Genomic DNA, 21,289 nt, shown 5'->3' with positions numbered 1-21,289 from the left:
GTTCAAAATTTTTTTTTCATATTTTACAGGCTTGAGAAGGACGAGAAGAAGCGTGAAAAGGGAGTGCGAGGATAAGATAAATCAGCAAAACGGTGAATTTTTGAAAAACTGAGTTTAAGCGGGGTTGGTGAAATCCTTCTTATACATCAACTTATATGTCACAAGCTTGCCTCGGTTTGAAAATTGATTTTACTAAGAGCATGCTTTTGCGTATCGAATCAGTTGGGAGACATAAAAACTATATGTAGATGATCCTTGAATATTACTACATATATTTATGCAAGGGAAGTTGACAATAGATAAACGTAAGTCATCCCGATTGTCAGACAGTTAAGTATCGTCTATAGTCTATACAACATTCAACTATGAAACAGATGTTAACAGATGTGGATACTTAAAAAAACTCAAAGGAACTTTTAGAAAATTTAAAATCACTGTTTTTTTTTTACCAAAACCAATAATATCAATACGTACGGCTTTTCAAAAATTTATACAACCATTCCCCAAGATAAATTGAATTCGAGGCTTTTTTGACGACATACACAGCTGCTTTTTAGGTCACCTGAGTCACTCAGGTGACCTATTGCCATCCGTTTTTGTCCGTCGTCGTGCGTCGTCCGTCGTGCATTAACTTTTGAGCATTTTCAACTTTTTCTCTGAAACCGCTCAACCAATTTCAATTAATTTTGGCATATAGCTTTTATGGGTGAAGGGGAACGCAAATTGTGAATTTCATGGTCCCTGCCCTCCTGGGGCCCCAGGGGTGGGGCTAAAACCACCAAAATTGATGCGATCTTCAAAAATCTTCGTCTTTACTCCTGGACATCAAGGAGTCACACTGTTGGCATGATTGTAATAAGTATTGGGCCCTCTACCTAAATTGTGAAATTCATGGCCCCAGGGTCAGGGGTTCTGGTGCTAGGGCGGGGCTCTATTGATTATATAGTGAAAATGCATTAATTCTTTGAAAATATTTTCTCTTCTCCTGGGTATTATACAAACAAACTAAGTGCATGGTTATGACAAGCATTGATGCCTTTTCCGAAATTGTGAAATTCATGGCCCCAGGGTCAGGGGTTCTGGGGTTAGGGGGGGGGGTGGCTCTATTGATTATATTGTGAAAATGCATTAATTCATTGAAAATCTTTTTCTCTTCTCCTGGGTATTATACAAACAAACTAAGTGCATGGTTATGACAAGCATTGATGCCTTTTCCAAAATTGTGAATTTCATGGCCTCAGGCTCAGGGGTTCTGGTGTTGGGGGGGGGGGGGTGGCTCTATTGATTATATAGTGAAAATGCATTAATTCTTTAAAAATCTTCTTTTCTGCTCCTGGATATTATTTAAACAAATTAAGTGCATGGTTATGACAAACAATGATGCCTTTTTCCAAAATTGTGAAATTCATGGCCCCTGGGTCAGGGGTTCTGGTGTTGGGGGGGGGGGGGAGGCTCTATTGATTATATATTGAAAATGCATTAATTCTTTGAAAATATTCTTCTCTGCTCCTGGATATTATTTAAACAAACTAAGTGCATGGTTATGATGCACAAGGATTCCTTTTTCAAAATTGTAAAATTTATGCCCCCAGGGTTGGGGAGGGGGGGGGGCTCTATTGATTATATAGTGAAAAAAGCATTAATTCTTTGAAAATCTTCTTTTGTGCTCCTGGTTATAAAGTAAGCTAAGTGTGTAGTTATGATGAACAAGAGTGCTTCTTCATGAATCATGACCTCTAAGTCAGATGTTCTGGTGTAAGGATGGGACTCTATTGATAATATAGTGAAAATGCATTAATTCTGTTAAATAATCCTCTCTGCACCTTAGTGTTGAGCAGATAAATAAAGTGCATAGTTATGATGAACAACTGTGCTTCTTAAAAAATTTTAAAACTTGTGGTCTTCAGGTTTTGGTGTTTCTCAAGGGGGGGGGGGGAGGGGGGGGGGCTATATTTATTAATAAAATGAAAATCTGTTAATTCTTTTAAAATCTTCAACTAAGTGCATAGTTATGATGATGAGGGTACCTCTACCAAATTTATGAATTTCATGACCCTGGGACATGGGTTTTACTTTTAGGGTAGGGGTGTGTTGAATCTGTAGTGAAAATGCATCAATATTTCTTTGAAAATCTTCTCTGCTCCTTGGCATATTGAAGGCAAATAGAATTAAAGTTTTAATAAGCAAGGATATTTTTACCAGATTTTTGAACATCAGGACCATTTGGTCAAGTTTTCTGGTCCTAGTCAGGGCTCTATTAAGGTCAGACGATACGTTCCTCAAATATCTGTTTTGTATATCTTCGAATTATGTGGAAAATATTCAAAATTTTAATTACCTTCTGATTTATGAAGAGGTTTCTAATTTTCTTTTAAAAAATGAAACACCAAAAAAATGTGATATTGGCTAATTAAGTTTTTTCCAAAAGGATTTTATAGGAAAAGCATCTTCTGGTATCTTGCACAAAAGCCTGGTAAGGTACCTCAATTTTTTGTGAGTAAACATGTTAAAGTATCAATACTTCAATGACAAAATCTTAGAAAAAATTATATATTATATATTATTGATTATTAATTTGTATTCAACTGAGAGAAGTTATTCCCTTGGCCATTTTCTTTTGATAATTAATTACTGTAAATAATGTATTTGAAAGTTAATAGAATAAGAGAATTATGCAAAAAAAAAAAAAAAAAAAAAAAAAAAAAAAAAATTGAATAATACAAAAAGTACTTTCATAGTTTTAATGATCAGATAGACAAATAATAAACAGATAAAAATGAGACAAAAATAACTTATTAAATGTTCCTCAAAGACCAAGAGAGGCTAATGTGAGAGGTCACAATGTGGGGTTAAAAGTAGTGCAGAGGAACTATTAGTTTATTAATAGTCTACATGGTGATAGTGCTAAATGGGGAATAAATTAGAATTTAATGTATGAGTTGTTACTGAATACTAGACTAATTATTTCATTGATTCTGATCATCCTATTTCTCTTGCTTTTGGGCAACAAAGCTTCATCTGTCAGTTTATTTTATACTCTATGGATCTTCTAAATTGTTGTATTATACTAAGGTGAGCGTTAAGGCCCTTGGGCCTCTTGTTTAATAATAATGGAACTCGTAAATTTACCTACCTTGTCATTGGTAATTTGCTGAATTATTTTGTTAAAAACACTCTAATTGTACAAACAAATACTCTGAAGTAGATATTGAAAAGATGCTTGAGTTTTAACTAACAATATTTATGTAGTGTTTTGGAGATCAGGTCTTCCAACAATCTGTCGGAATTTTCATTGGTGCCAATACGTTCTACTTCCACTATGAAAGAGTTATACTTCTTAGTGCGCTCTTTTGTGAAAAAGTCGGAAAATGTACAAATCTCGCGGGATTTCTGGGACAAACGTAACATAAACATGTAAACAATATGTTGAATGTCGATGAACAGTTCCTTAGAAAATGCAAATGAAATATTTTATTGTTGTGGACTTTATATACATCAAGAGTAGGAATGACAACGATATCAATTTATATCTATTGTTGATCGTATGTATCTATTTATCGTATAGTACATCTAAATACAATAACATGCCTCGGAAATGTCGTATTTTTTATTAATGGATGATCAATTTAGGGTTCTCGCTCTCTTACATATGTCTTTTAGTTCTTCTATTCTTTAATTGGAATGACAAACACATTTAACATTTAAAATTGGATTGAGATTGGCATGTTTTGTATTATCCGCCACGCCATGCTGTCCCAGTCAGACGACCAAACGCGCCTCTAATTTTGAAGAGTTCACTAATGGAAATAGAACGTATTGTGCGCTTTTATTAACAGACCTATTTTTGTATTCATATGAAGCAGAATTTATTCAAAAACGTTTTCATGAGTAAAAGACACTATTGTGGCCTTCAACTCGATATTTAAGTATATCGTCGAGGTATTATCAATTAACAATAGTTACTTCCATTCATATGTTAACACAATACATTCCTACGGAAGCCCAATAGTGCCAACCTGTATACATAAAGGAAAAGTAATATATAAATCACACTTTAATACATAAAGAAAATGCGAAATATAAAAAGAAAACCTCGAAATATATAAAGGAAATGCGCATTATAAAAGCAAAGCCTCGAAATATACATGTATAAAGGGAATACAAAATATATATACAAAACCTCGATATATATAAAGGGAATGCGAAATATATAAACAAAACCTCGATATATATAAATGAAATGCGATATATATATAAACAAAACCTCGATATATATAAAGGAAATACGATATATATAGAGAGAGAGAGAGAGAGAAAGAAAATTTTCCTGAATCGCTCAGTTGTCCATCAAGATTAAATATAGTTAATATTTAATACTTAATAGAATTGAAAATCTATCAATGAACTGTAATTATAACATTACTTAATATAATGCGCTTAATTGAGTAGATGGGCATTTAATTGTATATTGATGAAATTATTTTAATGTATATCGTATTTTTCTGTGTATTTAATATCTTACATGTCTTCTAGATCAACTTCGTTTTCACGGCCTTCCTTGTTTACTGTTTTCCTACAACTAAAATTTATTAAATAATGTTCATCATGGAATCCTTTTCTTTTGCCCGTAATTAAATTAATTTAAATTAATTATGTAAGTAATATATAACCTTTGATAAACTTTTACACGTATAAAAGGAAATCGGAATGGAAGATCAGGGAGAGACGAAGGTACACGTTTTTTCCACATCATTTGATTGTGATGGAAGATCGGATTTTGAGAGAAGAAGGCGATAGTTACAACTTTAACAATTTCAGGTCTTTGGTGTGAATAAATATCATGTACATATATTAGTGAATTAATGATAGGAGACGATTTTAAATACTCCATGCATCATTTTCAAAACAAAGTAAAACGTTAACGAACTTATAAAACAAGATATAACTCACATACATTTTTGCCTGATTTATATTTCAATTGAAAATACTTCCAATTTTCAGTGCTATGGAATATACATTTTGAGTGAAAAAAGTCTCTTTAAATTAATTCGGCCGCACAGGTTTGAAATATAAAAAGAATGGCGGTTTATTAGCTTTAGTTTTAATCACCATATTAAGACACACAAAGAAAACACAACAAACTGAATACCATCCTGAAACTGAGCAATATCAACCGTTTGCACTCAAACAGTAGCTCGGGGAGACGCTTATTAGATGTTGGCAAATCTCTGATGTAATGAAGGTCATTAAAGGTTAGGCGATGAACATTTTTCTCTTTATATATATCTAGGTTTTGTTTATACATTTTGCATTTTCTTTATATATTTCATGGTTTTGTTTTTATATTTCGCATTTCCTTTATATATTGAGGTTTGCTTTTATAAAAAGCTTTCTTATATATATATATATATATATATATATATATATATATATATATATATATATATATATATATATATATATATATATATATATATATATATATATATATACAGATTGACACTAATGGGCTTCCGTACATTCCAGTGAACTTGAAATAAGATATCAGAGAGTCTGACACATCTGTTTCACATTTGAATATTGTACTAGAAAAAGATTTTAATGGTAACCTAATAACAAAACTTTATGATAAACGTGATGACTTTTCTGTCTTCAACTTCCCATACTTATGTAGCAATATACACTTTATCTTCTTATCATCTGCATTTGGGGTTTATATCTCCCTGTTGATTCGATATGCAAGAGCCTGCTCCACATACGAACTATTTCTGAAACGAGGCAAGCCAATGACAAACAAGTGGATGAAACAAAAAATATCAACTGTCTCGTTTGATGTCAACAATTTGTCAGTTCTATGGTCGATGCTATGACCTTGTTACCACATACAATCTATCATTTAGTGGAATGTCTGACGTTTTTCATACCGATTGTTAGGTCACTATTTAAACACTGATTTGTCCGATTGATTGATCATGACAATGAACACAAGGCGGGTGTGACCGGTCGATGGGGGTTGCATACTCCTCTATGGCATCTGATCTCACCTCTGATTTGTTTCAGAGGTCCGTGTTTGCTCTGCTCCCGATTTGTATGGTTTCAATGGACTTTTGAGCTTGATTATTGTTCGTTATCTCCATATTTCATGTGACAAATTTTGTAGTTTCTTTTATTTCGAGTTTACTGTGATATCTATCTCGAGTCGACATATGAATGAAAATTACTCTTGCTAATTAATAAATGCCATCGATTAGTCTAAATGTTGAGTTGAAGGCAACAACAAGAGTTTTTTGATAGATTTTACTTCAAGGGAATATAAAACAGGTCATAAAAGAGCACAATTAGTGCCCGTCGAAATTCAAACCGATTGTTGGAAGACCGCCAAAGACAACATAGATTTTATCAATGAGGAACTCCAGCATCATTTTAAAATCAATTCAGGGCGCTTGCATGCAGAATAAGAATGATTTTTAGCGAAAATAATTTAGATAACTTATCACAAGATATGAAAGCTATCATTTTTTCTATTTTTACTGAGCAAGCAGCTCTCTATGGTATCAAAAAAGCCTGCCGTTGAAATTACTGCCAGGATGAGTTGCATAAAGCGTAGAAAAGTCATGTTTTGATGGCATTGATCTTTGAAAAATTTTGTGATTGAAAAGATTTTTTAAAGACGTTACTCAAATGTCACTCATTCTTAATTATCTCTCTTTGTAAGAGGTTGTGGCCCTTCATTTTAACAAACATCCATGGATGCTTTCTGGCAAGTTTGGTCAAAATTGGCCAAGTGGTTCTTGAAAAGAACCCGAAAATGTGAAAAGTTTGTCTTACACCGTGCCAGAAAAATTAAAATTATGTGAAAGCTTCATACTAAAGTGTAGATTCTGTAAAAAGTTTGTGTCAAAATGTTCATAGTACATATTGTCGCCGAGGACAATATGTGCCGATGCATGAATGTACTTTTTGTCGTCCATTATGCAGGAAAAAAAGACTTGTCTCGAACCATGGACGACAACATGTCCAGTGAATGTAGTTACGTATTGTCGCCAACGACAATTTGCACAGAATGACAATATGTACAGTCAAAAGGAAACTTTGAGTATAGGTTGGATTACCAGATGTGGAATTAAACCAAGTTCTAAACTTGAAATAATGGGCCTTACAGACAAACCCATACCCAATATATATTTCAAGAAAATAAATTTTCCAAGTTTCTGTCGTGATTTTCGTTTACTATTATAATTTTACCTTTTTTCTCATTATAACCTTAACTGACAAATACATGTATGTTCTATCTTAAAGGATAAAGGACAGGGCTATGTATTTTACAACTAAACCCATTTAAACTTCAAACATGCAACGTAAAACAATTATTTGGCAGAGTCAAAACTTATTAAATGTTAAATTTGGTGCCATGAAATATATATAGGATATTCGATGTTTTGTAGATGAATATGGAATTTATTTCACGAGTGGGACAGGATTTTTCGATATTTTCACGAGAGCAAAGCACGAGTGAAAATATAAAAAAAATCCTGTCTCACGAGTGAAATAAATTCCATATTCATCTATAAATCATTGAATTTTCTGTTAATTACATTTTATCAGATTTTTCATTTTGCCTCTGTCTTTTTTGTAACACAGTGTCATAGGCTGTGACGTCATAGTTGAGCGGTTGAGACGTCATAGCTATAAGCGATTGCAAGATTGAAAAAATTTGTAAACATGGATTTTTAAGAACATATTTGGAAAAACTATCAGTCTCTGTCAGGATGGCTCATTAACTCTATCTACAGGCCAGGTATTTAAAAAAACACTCTTCGTAAAGGGAAGGAAAATCGTAAGTTTTGCCGCACTTCTGATATTCTCATACTGTGAGAATACCACTTTGTTTCCTTTCACGCTGTGTCAGAATATCATTTTATTCAGTAAATAAATTACAGTATTTCACTGTTGAAATGTAATAAATGGAGATAACGAACAGATCAAAAGTCCATTTAAACAATACAAATCAGGAGCAGAGCAGACACGGACCTCTAAAACATCTGAGGTGGGATCAGGTGCCATGGAGGAGTGGCCGATCGGTCACATCCGCCGTGTGCTCCTTGTCATGATCGGGAAATAACGTCATCTTAAAATTTAACCAGACGTGTGTTCCTTACATATTATTTTTTTTTATTTCTTTAACAAAATATTTCATACAGCCTTTGTTAATAGTTCTTCTGGGTTTGAAATTGAGAACATTGAAATTTTCATCTATTTATTATATATACTGCTATTATGGAAGCTATAATTATATCCAAAGCACCCACTATACTTTGGATACTGTTCAATGTTTTACATTTTAAATTATCGTTGTTTTTCTTTTCTTTTTTTTTTATTTTGCCTGGTTTTGTCTTCTTATACATATTTATTCTTGCAGGTATTTTTGTGTTGACACATTTAGTTGCTGTAGCGATTGGGGCCGGAATCTTATATTGCGTTTTGATCATGAAAAAAATGAAACGCGCATTGTAAGTATTCAACTGCAGAGACTCTGACTTGAGTTTTTGTGATTTAAATGTCTTGTTTAAATTTCAGAAATTCCAATTCTAGATTGAGATGCCAATAGACGAGAAAACATTCTATGACATATTGGTTGTTTTTATTGTTATTGATTCCTCTTCTTCTCAAAGACTTAAAAAATTATAAATTATTTTATTAGAAACCATATGTATCTGAATTGAAATTGATGTAAAACCAACCTGAAGAAAAAATATAAAATGATAAGAGTTTTGATTGATTAGTAACAAGTTGACTTTTTCTTCCTGTTGATAAAATATAATAGATTTAAAAAATATAAGTAACATATATTTATATTCAAAAATCAAAGAGCTAAAGCCACGAACCATCATAATTGGCCCTGTGTTTTTCATAAAAATAAAGTTTCGATTCAAGAAGAGTACTATACGTTAAATGTTAGAGGACAACATACTTCTTTTCCATACGTAACTCATTTCGTTATATAATGCGCCATTAAGCAAGTGCGACGGTTGGAAAATGCGACGGTTTCATACAAACGTTAAAAAATGCCGATTTTTCGACAGATTTTCCCAAAGTTAGATGTGGCCACAGTCAAGAACAACTTTTATACTTACCATAGATATAGATATCGCCGATACAAATCTTTATGTTTATTATCGTTGTTGTTCGTGGCTGTGGCCATTATGAAATTTGATTTTATATTTAAATTTTGATGAATCAAATAATCGCTAATTTGTGAATCAATCGTTTTAATTCATGCAATAATAAAAAATTATAAATTTCACAAAATATACTAGAAAATCGGTCTATTGTTCATTTAAAATGCTAAATGTGAAGAAGAGTCAACTATGTACATTTTCTGAAATAAATATCTGGAAAAACTTATGGTTTTACTATGAATAGGTCCATTAAATATGACGTTACTAGTAAAACGTCAGTTGTGACGTCATAAAGGCTGTAAATTATTTGGGATATTGCTGTTCTGTTTTTAATGCTCTCGAATAATGAAATTAAGATACTGTCCCTATTTATATGATTTAAACCCAACTGGATGATACCATCAAAATACAAGTTATCAGAAATTCCCGCCACGGTGTTTTTCTTTACTACCCCTATCCCCCCCCCCCTTTGAAATAATTCAAAATACTGTTGTTTACATTGTTAAATTGTAAACAAATTAATAGATAAAGTTACAAAGATATCACGCTAGACCTTTGTAAAACAAGCGAAATAATAATGAGATAGCTTGCTGTCCAAACTGAAAATCTAAAAAAAAAAAAAGAAAAGAAAAGAAATGACCAAAAAAAAAAAAAACGCATTAAGATCTAGATTTCCGCACCGAAATTTACCCTTTAGTGTACATGCAGAAGAATCATCTCAGAGGATTTATAAAATTCAGTTATATCGATGGCTTATACATGCTGATACAAAATAATGTATAGTTATAGTATACATGTGTGTTTGTACCGATATCGGGTTTCGTCAAAACACTTGCACTTGACGAACCCGCGCCCGTGATCTAGAACATAGCATATAATACATGTATATATTTTTAATGTGTCTGTATTAGTGAGGATATTGATGCATGTATACATATAACAAATAATTGATCTTGTAATCATTTGTGAAACATAATTCAAATATACCCCCAGTGAGCAAAAATCCATTAAATGCATGTCAGATGTCTTAGAAATCAGTATAAAATGTTAATGCATTTTTTGTACTGTGCTCCAAATGTCTATAATAATATACGGATTTGTTTTATCTAAGAATTCAGCACCGTGAAAACACATGGAGAGAGAGAGAGAGAGAGTCCTTAGAATGTGTTTAAAAAAAAAACAATAAACTGGGAATATATTCTTTGAAACGTATGGTCGTAAGTTGTTTATAGCCATTTTTTTTAACCCAGGCCCACGAAGTAGAATTTTTTTGGATAATAATTTTTACTCTTTTTTAAATCTTTCAGCTTATTCTGGTATAGTATCCCCTTCCTCAGTATTAACTATTAGTATCATGATATGTAGAATGGTAGATTCCAGTTGAGATTGAAAAAGGGGGGGGGGATTACAAACAAATGACAGCAAAACTTGCATCTAATGTAGTTATCTTCAGTTTATTCTCAAAAGTAGTTTTGAATTTAACTTTCTTTATTGTTAATTAATAGAATTCAATCTAGAAATTGAAATTGTTTTAGAATTTCCTACTTCTCATATTTTTTCCTCAATGGGGGGGGGGGGGGGGGGGTACCTGGTATGGCGGCGCCACTTTTCACGAAAAGGAAAAAATTCATAAAGAAAACTGAAAAAAAATATATATATAAGGACAACTCTTATTGCTTCTCTGAGTAAAACCTTTTTAAGCAAGCTTTTCTTGAGTAAAATCAATCTTGCGCTGATTGTAGGACAAATAAACACCTGTACATGTTTTTCACTTATGATAGTGACCCACATATCAGCAATATCAATGCAATTCTACTCTTTTTATAAACAAGAAATCATAATGTGCAAACGAAATCGAAAGTGTGGATTTTACATTATGGTTACGTATGATAATAACGAAGAATTGCTGATGCTTAATCTTTTTGTACATTTACATGGAAAATAATCATAGAATTTTTGCAAACTTCTACCCTTACAAATCCTCGCAGATAAGATATTTGGGAGAAAAATATTCGAATACTTTGCGGGAGAAAGGGGGTGTGTAGCAAAGACCGTTAAATATATAATAACGGACATTGACAAGTGATTTTTTAACAAATTTATTTTTCTTAAGAATATTTTTTGAAATGTACATGTATTCCATATTACTCCAAAGAAACTCTATTTAGGGCTAGAATGTTTTGATGAGTTCTGTTTACTAATTAAACCATTCTGATAAATTGCGAAATCCCTTTCCAATTAATCTAAAATTATCCCTGTTTCTGTATCGAAAACGACGTTCAAATTATTGTTACAAATGCATGAATTGATTACTAGTAGTCCGTCCAACTTTTTTCTTCCTCCTCTTTTCCAAATAATTTAGATCTTTTACCTGTATATGTTAGAAACTCGCAATTTTAGGATCTAAGGATTTCGCATTGAAAGTCTATTTCAATTTAAATAAAACTTTTTGCAACTTAACTTCTATCCAGTTATAAATATAATGAGCTCTTTAGTTCAGAAACATTCGTTTCAAGATCATTTCAGTTATCTTGTCAATTACTTTTTCCCGACTGTCCCCTTCCCAACTTTGAAAAACGATACTACGTGCCTGGACGCACATGCCAAAGATCAGCTTTATACCTGCAGGCCTGTAAAGAAAAATCCGGAAACCAAAATCGGACAGACTATCAGCATTTGAAGCTTGTCGTATATTGTTTATGATCAATACTTACCGGTAACTAGGAGGGAAGCATCGCTCAAAAATGTGTTGAAGGGATATAAATAGAATGTTCCTCTTTAGTATTATATTACATAGGAACCAGGTAGAATAAAAAAATACCAAGACAGTCACAGAGATTATTATACCCCCGCTTGAAAAGTATGTGGGGGGATATATACGCTTTAGGGTACACAACTCTAATCTTCAACTCCTCTTATACGACTGGATAAGATTTAATGATACTTTAACGAATCTTTGTTACAAGTGCCATTGTGATCGGATGCATATTTCGGGTCTCCCAAAGCAAAACATAGAGTTTGCCATTATAAACATATGCGAGACGGGGGTATCATTTTGTGAGCCCAGTACTCACAGTACCTCTAGTTTTTTACTACATGTATCTATAAAATCCAATCAGTTACATGTAAATACGAGGTTGCCATATAAAGACGGCAATGTAAAATCAAGTTCCAAAATCCTTTTAAAAGTCTTAAATTAATTATGATGTTTAATGTAATAATATTAATACTAGTTTTTAATTCAAAGTCACATATTCATACATGTAAAATCGATCAAGGTATTTTTTCAGCCCTACGACGTTACGTTACAGAAAATGACGTTCTACTAACATTTTTCATTTAAAACACTATCATACTTCAGACTCTCTTTTTCAAAAAATATAATCGATATCGAAAAAAAAAAAAAAAAAAAAAAAAAAAAAAGGCAAAGAAAAGCTAAAAGTCTTCACTATCAATTGACAAAAACCTGTTAATTTTTGAGACAGGGCCATTTTTGATGGTTCGTGGCTTTTGCTCTTTAGCGTTCACCGTTGATGAAAGTATGAACTTGGGTCATAAAGTGTGTTACTTTTATATTTTACAAAGGAAGAGGGATGATAAAATTAAAGAAGAAAGAAACAAAGAAATGAACAATGCCACTTTCAATCTACAGAAAGGTTCGACTGAAAACATGTCAGTTCCGTGCTTCATGCAAGACGAGGGTGTTTATTGTGAAGTTGCAGAAAAACCGGTATTTTGACAACTCTCTCTCCTTGTGTTATTTTTGCTCACCAAACGTCCAAATGCTACGTAAACATTTCACATATTCAACTTCTACAGAATTACTGGGGGCAATTTTAGCCAAACTTGCCACAAACCATTCTTAGATTAAGGAAATTCAAGATTGTTAGCGTGAAGTAGGAACATCTTTTTTTTTTTTTTTAAATTATCAGGAAATTGTTAAAACGGGTGGGGTTATGTAAAATCCTTCTCAGAACTCTTGGTATTAAGCAGAAGATAATTCCCTATTGAATGCTTTTTCACATAGTGTGAATTAATTTTTGCTCAATTTATGGTGATTGGGCTTTGATGGAGACAAAATATGGTATAAAAGATCGAAATTGGAATACACACGTATTTTCAATAATTCTTCTAAAGAACAGCAGGGTCACAAGTAATCTCACTAATATTCAAGCATCTTCATGTAATTCACAGAAAAAAAAGTGTAAAATATTAGGCCTTGGGCTAAGTAAAGATACAATAAAAATACAAAGAGGTGTAAAAGATTAAAAGAGGAATAAGTAAAAATATATTTGAAAATCAGCTTATCAAGAATAGCAGGGACAATCAGTCAAATTATTATAAGCAAGTATTCTGATGTAGAGTACATTTGAGATTGTTAAAATAATGAACCGTAGGGCTAGGTTTGGGTAATAATTCATAAATCAAATCTAAGAAATAAGAAAGAGATTTTTAAGTCAAGACCAGTAAGGCAACAGTAAGTTTTATCAAAGTTTATTCAAAAACAATAATCCTTGGTAATTAAAATGAAGTCTTACTTGGGTTCAAATATTTATAATGGAATATTCAGGGAGAAAATGTAAAAAGAAATCACATCTCTTCACCTTGAGTTGTGAATATCTTATTGAACTGTAAATTAAATCGTATTATATTTTTACTCCCTGGACAAGAGAGGGCTATAAATTAGGGTCAAAGTTACATATAGTCATATGTAGGACACATTATACATGTGATTATTTTTTAATCACAGTAGGACCTCAATAGGCCTCACAAACCCCCAAGCATCTGCGTGCGATATAGATTCAGATTAGTAGAAACGTATCTACCGGGCTAGGACGGGGCAAGAAAAGGGTTGAAAAATTAACATAATAAACGATGAAACGCTTCTTTTAAAAATAATGGAGGGGTATAATTAAGGATGTAGTTAAGTACAACTATGTATGTCGTGTAGTACCATATTTGTTCGTCTTATCTCCTCCCAGGGGCTAGGGTTGGGCAAAGGTAGGGGAACATGGCTTATTTTGTACATAAATGTATCTACTTTTTTTAAAAGAAAAAGTTGATAGTCAATTACAAAGAAGGGAATTTTAATACATATGTGCATTAAGACCAAAAAGTTTCCATTTCCATATCAAAATTTACAAATCATTTCAATAGTTAACAGTTTGTGTTTGTTGATATCATCAGTGTGTGACCTCTTTATCACAACTAATGTTTTGCTAAAATACTTATAAACATATTTTTTTTTTATTTTAAGCAACCAAATCCCTCTCATTTTTTAAACCTTTCGTATTTGGATGCTGACAATGCTACATTAGAGGGCCGGAAAAACACCAGACTCCCAGACATTCCACAAAAAACGGATAAAGATGAATACTTGACCCCTATGAGTAGATCTCTTCCACACCTATATCTAGATTCGTCGGGAGAGGCCGTAAAGGAAACATATACCATGGATAAAAACGACCTCTTTACAGAGGATAGTAAAAACAAGAATTCCAATGTCTTGAATAAAGTGGAGAGTTTAAAAGATACACTTGATACAGAGACATCCGATGAATATTTTGTACTTGAGAAGGGATCTGACATGGATCTAAAGTAACATTAGCAATATAAACCTCAATTCAAGCATGAAGCACAGACAATGTCAATTGACACATTCATGAAAAGATACTGATAATGAGAATTCATAAACCTTCCTCTTCAAATCAATATTATTTTTGAAATATTTTAAAATCCTATGGTTAAAGGATTTTAAAACATATATAATGTTGTTGATTAATATACTAAAGTAGATCAGAAATATAGTTTTTTCATTAACATTTAAGGAGAACAATCTTAAACTTCCTTATTTTTCTCTCTCTTTTTCTATGTGTATGCTTGTATGAAATTATTGTTTATACATACAGATAGATAGAAGAATAGATAGATATAGATAGGTAGATAGATAGATAGATAGATAGTTGATTACAGTTCAAACAAATAAGAGAATAATTTGTTTTAATAATTTATACTTTATACTGTATGCCACCATATTTTTATGACAGCTTATTTCGAGAGATAGTTATCTCGTTTTTATAAGCGAGACAAAATGTGTACGAATTTTAGATATTTCAGAATATAATCCGTGATAATAAACAGTTTTTTGCGATCATCAGTCTCGGTAATAACGCGAAAAATAAAGTACTCGCAAATAAAAAGTGATATACGTTATTCCTATTGAAATTACCTTCATTTTGAAAATAAAACAATATACTTGTCAAATGCATAGAAATAACTATGGATTGTTTATCACTCATTTTACAGAAACTTAAAAGCACTCGAAGTATGACTTATTGCATTGCAAATACTGTGAATAGGCAGTATTTCATAGATTTAATGTTAATTTAACGTTTAATGTTGAATCAATTAAAAGCGTACTTCAATGACATGTACTATATATGCGAATGATATATCAACATAAGCACCAACTTATTCAATTGTTAAATGGTGTTGAAGGCAACAGTCTGCTAGGCCGGTGTGAACTGTTGCCCAAGGTGGTCGTGGGCAACAGATTGCACTCCGGTCTGACAGACCAACTATTGCCCGAGACCCCTGTAAACAACTGTTTTGTTATATATCTACGTCTAGTATTTAATTAAAGCTTTGAATTTGTATTGTATTGTTTATGTAATAAGTCATGATATTTTTAAAAAAATAAAATAGCAGAAAAAACCACGTTGACATGTGATTTTTCAAATTTAAAATAATTTCTTTAATGAAATGTGAGGTTAAGGAACATGCTCAAAGTCCAATCAAACAAAACAAAGCGAAAACGAAACTCTGAAACAGAGGTGGGATAAGTTGCTATTAAGTAGTAACCATCCCCTGTCGACCGATCCTAAGTCCTGCACATGTTTGAGCTTCAAGGAAATAACATTACAAGGATCAATACACAAACCAATAGTTTTCAATTCTCTATTATATTTCTATATAAGGTAAGAAAAGTCAAAGATATATTTTTTCGTAATTTATCATTACTCATATAGAGATTTAAACATTTTTTAAAAACCTTACAAATTAGTATCTTTACCCATTGTTTTTATATACTTGTAAGGTTACCTTTTGTCTTCATTAATTGATTTTGTTGCCCTTAATTCTTACCAAACACTTTTTGACTGAGACAAAGCAATAAAAATTATTATCTTTTAATCCTATGTATAATGATTGGTCTTACTGCACTTGTTTTCGATAAAACTATTTATTTTATCATTATTTTTATAAAGTTTATTTAATTTCCTTTTTTGATTTCTATGCAACATTGTACACACATAATTCTATATAAGCGTGTTAAAGATATGCCTTGTTCAATAACAAGAAGGAAACTGGGAAGTTTGAAAAAGACACAGCTTGTCTTATTTAGAATAGGATCATCATGATATATACAAGACATTTTTGTTTGGATTTATTACTTTGTAAGTTTTAAATATTAGCATTTATGAAAGTTTTAGTTTAACCGTTACGGTATGTTTTCTTTCATTTTCTTTTTCTTTTTTTTTTATTTTCATAGATGTGATCATTCTGATGGAAGCAGGAGATACTTCGAAAGATAAAAGGTATAATAGAACTTAAAGTGTCTAAGAAAATAGTTATCTAAATTTTACATTCCATTATATTTATTCATATGAATATATGATTGATATCATATTGCTTTAAGCCTAAATAATTTGTTCTTTATATTATTAAAGTTTTCCTAAAAAACTAAACAACACATTTAAGGAGGTGGCAGGAATATGGAAGAGATCATATGCTTCATTTTTTCCCTACAATTTAAGTTTGCATGGAGGTTGGTATCAGCTCATTGACAAGGTTCGAAGTTTCAGAAATTAAGTAAAAGTTTGACAAAATCACTTTACAGAAATCATTACTCTACCTCTAATGATATATCCATTTTATCTGGTTTCTTTTATCTTTTAAGTTATTTAAATTGTTAAAGCATATAATTATATGTATGTCATCAAGAAAAAAAAAAAGAAAAAAAAAAAAAAAAGAAAAAAAAAAGGAAAAAAAATGCTTAATATTTTCTATCTGATAATCTGCTGCAGAATATGGTAAAAATATGGTTTGCAACAAAACACCACAGTCCCAAGGAGTGGAATATCTATCTAACTTCAGTATTTCCTTATCTTGGAATACTACGGTCATTGTGGATGAAAAAGAATGCATTGTTAGCTTGAAGTCATATTGTGTTCTCGATAAGAAAAACAAATCTTATCTTAACTGTCACAACGGAACTATCTTAAGTAAGTTTACTCCATTGAGAAGAAAATCAGTCATATCTGCTATGATGCAAGCAAAACAAGTGTTCGATTCTCACGTACTCCTGTTTTTCATACCCCTGATAAAATGGAGTTGTCGAGAATGTTAGCTACTAATTAAACTGTATCAATATTCATGCTGAAAACACATGTATTGGATTATAAAGAAAAAAATGAACCTGAATATCCAAAAAAAAGTTTTTACTTTTGAATTTTTCTTACATTATATCCAATTACCATATGCATTCGTCAATTATACGGATAGGGAAAATATTAAAATGCAGTGAAAATGTCCTATGTCCCTTTCATATTATTTTGATACGTGGTCTCAGATAAGCAATGCAGAATTATATTCATATAAACTTGTAAATGTTTTCTTTTTGAGCAACACTATTTGAACAACGCGTATCTTATCTTAAATCATCGACTTACTACACTATGCTGTTCACATATCTTTTATCATTTTAATTATATATTACTTTTCTTTTCAGCAAAGACCTCCAATGATGAAATTAATAAACGTTATAAAAATCCCTCGAGCTCAAACGAGGAGATAAAAGAGACTGTTAATGAAAATGCTGAAATTAATTCTGTACCTAAAACACCATCCAATATATGGAGAAAGTTTTTGCAATGTGAGTTACAATAGTTAAATGGAAATATATGTGATGTAATGATGGAAACATAAATTATTCCAACATTACAATTATTGTTCCAAATTAAATCAAATGAAGGAAAAATAGAGAATCCAAGAATATGTGGTTCTATATTACTACACTGTATTGTCAAATTAGTGGAAAGTGAATTTATGTACTCGTCATATTGTTCATTTTAATTTTTTATCAATTTGAAAAAAAAAAAAAAATGAACATATGTACATATAGCGATTGTTGAATCTTAACAGGGAATGTGGGTTATGCAAATCAGTTAAGAAATGCATTTAAAAGTCACCAAATTTAAACGGTATAAACTTGGTTGGGTCAGTTTACACTTAATACACCACGAAGCGGTTTATTAAAAAAAAAGAGTAAACTGTTCACACCAAGTTTAATCCGTATAAATTTGGTAGTTAATAAAGACATTCCTTATAATTTAATTTCATTCATTTCTCTTGTAAGTAAATAAGATGATTGCCCTTTAAAAATAACTTCAAATTGCACAAAATTTAAATGCAGCGTTAAGGCTGATCGATACATTATTAAATTATTGAAAATTAACAGACAAATTAGGCAACAATTTTGTTTACTATACAGGCCTTGGCATGAAACCAAATCCAAAAGACATAATGATGTGTAGGATGAAAATGCTATATGAAAAAACGCCATGGACCTGTCCTGACCCTACTGATAGTTGTACAAAGCCAGGTATATTTTTCTGACTACCTTATTTCTACTTTGTCGGTTTAATTACCTTGTGATTGATAAAAAAGTCAAACAAAATAATTCTTTAATTACAAATCAGTGATTACCGTTATGATGTTAGCATATTTTGCTCTACTTCGTAGTCAAAGCTTATATGCGTTTTGCTCTCCGTATTTCGGGATAGTTTTAAATTTTGCCATGTCGTTTCACATCATACTGATATCATGAAAGGAAAAGATAATTTGTTTTCCTCTTAAATGTTGTACTTTGAAATTTGCGGAACTTTTTAGAGACAAGATTTATGTTTATATTGTAACAACTGAACTCAACAGTATGAGTATGAAACTTTCATAACAGTAGTAATTTATATGTAAACAAATGCTTTCGTTTAATATAGCAATCAATAGTTATCAACTATTAGATAAAGCTACATGTTAAAGCTTATAAAAAGACCATAATTATGTTAATTATATCATTTTCATCTTCGCCGTAAAATAATAAAATAACATTCAAACTTTGTGGCCAAGATGAAGAATAACGATTATTCTTAGAGATAATACCTAAATCTTTTTACCATGATATTAAACACCATTTAAAAAAAAAGAAGAAGAAAAAGACTTTTTTTTACCTTTACCATCTTATGTATATTTATTTTTGCAGGTATTCTTGTGTTGACACATTTTGTTGCAGCAGCGATAGGTGCCGGGTTCATATATTGTGCACTCTTTCTGAAAAAAATTAAAAACGCACTGTAAGTATCGAAGTGCTTTTACTTCAACATGTTCAATGTTATTTTTTTTAAAATTTTGTTTGAATTCTTCGATATGAAATATATGGAGATAACGAACAGTATTCAAGCTCAAAAGTCCATTAAACATTACAAAATAGGTGCAGAGCAAACACTGATCTCCAAAACATCAGAGGTGGGATCACGTGCCATGGAGGGTGAGCATCCCCTGCAGACTGCTCACACCCGCCGTGTGCTCCTTGTCATGATCAGGAATAACGGGAAAATCCGTCAACAATTCAGTGTGTAAATAATGGCCTAACAATTAGTATGAAAAACGTCAGTTAGCATTTGACTCAATGATAAATTGTTTTTGCTGACAAGGTCATTGTATCGATCGTAGAACTTACGAAATGATGACTTTAAACGAGACTGCTGATATTCTTGTTTTATCAACTTGTTTGTCAATAATTTACCTCGTTTTAGAAATTGTACATACGTAGAGAATGCTCTTGCGTATCGAATCAACTGAGAGATATAAACCCCATATGCAGGTGATGAAGGTATATTGCTGCATAAGTAAGGGAAGGTTGACGATTGAAAAGTTAAAGTCATCACGTTTATCATAAAGCTTGGTTGTTAGATTACCATTTAAAGTTTTTTCAAGTAAAATATCCAAATATGAAGCAGATGTGTCAGACTCTGTAGTGTCTTTTATCTCAAGCTCACCGGGATATATCGTATTGACATAAGAATGGAAATAACCATTGTTAATTGACAATACGTCGTCGATATACCTAAATGTCGAATTGAAGGCCACAGCAATTGTTTTCTTCTTCTCACGTATAAAATTTTGGACAAATTGGTTCATATGAATACAAAAATAGGTCTGCTAATAACGGGGCGCAATTGGTACCCATGGGAATTCCAATAGATTGTTGGAAGACCTTGTCTCCAAAAACCACATAGATATTGTCAATCAGAAACTCAAGCATTTTTTTAATGTCAACGTCAGAGTACTTGTGTGTACAATCAGAATGTTTTTAACAAAATAATTTTTGCAAATGATCAATGACAAGGTAAGTAAATTTACGAGTTCCATTTTTATTGAAAAAGCAGCTGTCAATGATATCAAAAAGCCTGGATTTTAATTTATCGTGGGGAAGGGTTTTGTATAAAGTTGAAAAGTCATAAGTTTTTAAGCTGCTGAATTTGGTAAAATCTTGTGATTTCAAATTTACCAAAAGTTCCTTGGAATTTTTAAGTATCCACATCTGATTTACACCACTTCTCGAATATATTGTTTGCACAGTACTCTTGAAGTTTCCCCTTCACTACTGTTAATATCTTAGTGAGGAGTAAAGAAAGAGGCTTGGTTGAACATTTACTGAAACCCGCTATGTACGATGGTTCTCCGGTAAAATCGTGGACAAAGTGTTTGTCTCGAAAAATAACGAGCGCACTAAGCTGAAACTTTCAGCAAATATTTATTCATCATATTTAAGTGCATCTTAATTTTTTTTTTGATAAAATATAGTCAAAAATAAAGATTTTATTATGCTTGAATATTCACAGGGTACGGTCCTACGGCGCACGATCAAAAAACCGGGGTTTCATTAGCGAATACACGAGTATTATTTCGAAATAAAAGTATTAAATGGAAAAGGTTGGGGTAAAAATTATCCTATTTTTAATCCACTATCTAATATTTCGTCTTTTGTAAAT

General features: G+C 31.7%; 1 long non-coding RNA gene across 1 annotated transcript; it reads left to right on the top strand.

Annotated features, from left to right (window-relative positions):
• The first annotated feature begins 34 nt into the window (after positions 1–34).
• On the top strand, positions 35–12,873 carry LOC133187842 (uncharacterized). Its single transcript, XR_009721260.1, has 3 exons — positions 35–92; positions 8,420–8,510; positions 12,765–12,873. It is a non-coding gene; the product is annotated as an uncharacterized LOC133187842 (long non-coding RNA).
• Positions 12,874–21,289: the final 8,416 nt, after the last annotated feature.

Source organism: Saccostrea echinata, unplaced genomic scaffold (assembly GCF_033153115.1).
Source record: "Saccostrea echinata isolate AGI-Se365-2 ecotype Australia unplaced genomic scaffold, CSIRO_AGI_Sech_v1 ptg000015l, whole genome shotgun sequence".
NCBI lineage: Eukaryota > Metazoa > Mollusca > Bivalvia > Ostreida > Ostreidae > Saccostrea > Saccostrea echinata.
The sequence above is the reverse complement of the archived record's forward strand: the minus strand, read 5'-3'. Positions and strand labels throughout refer to the sequence as shown.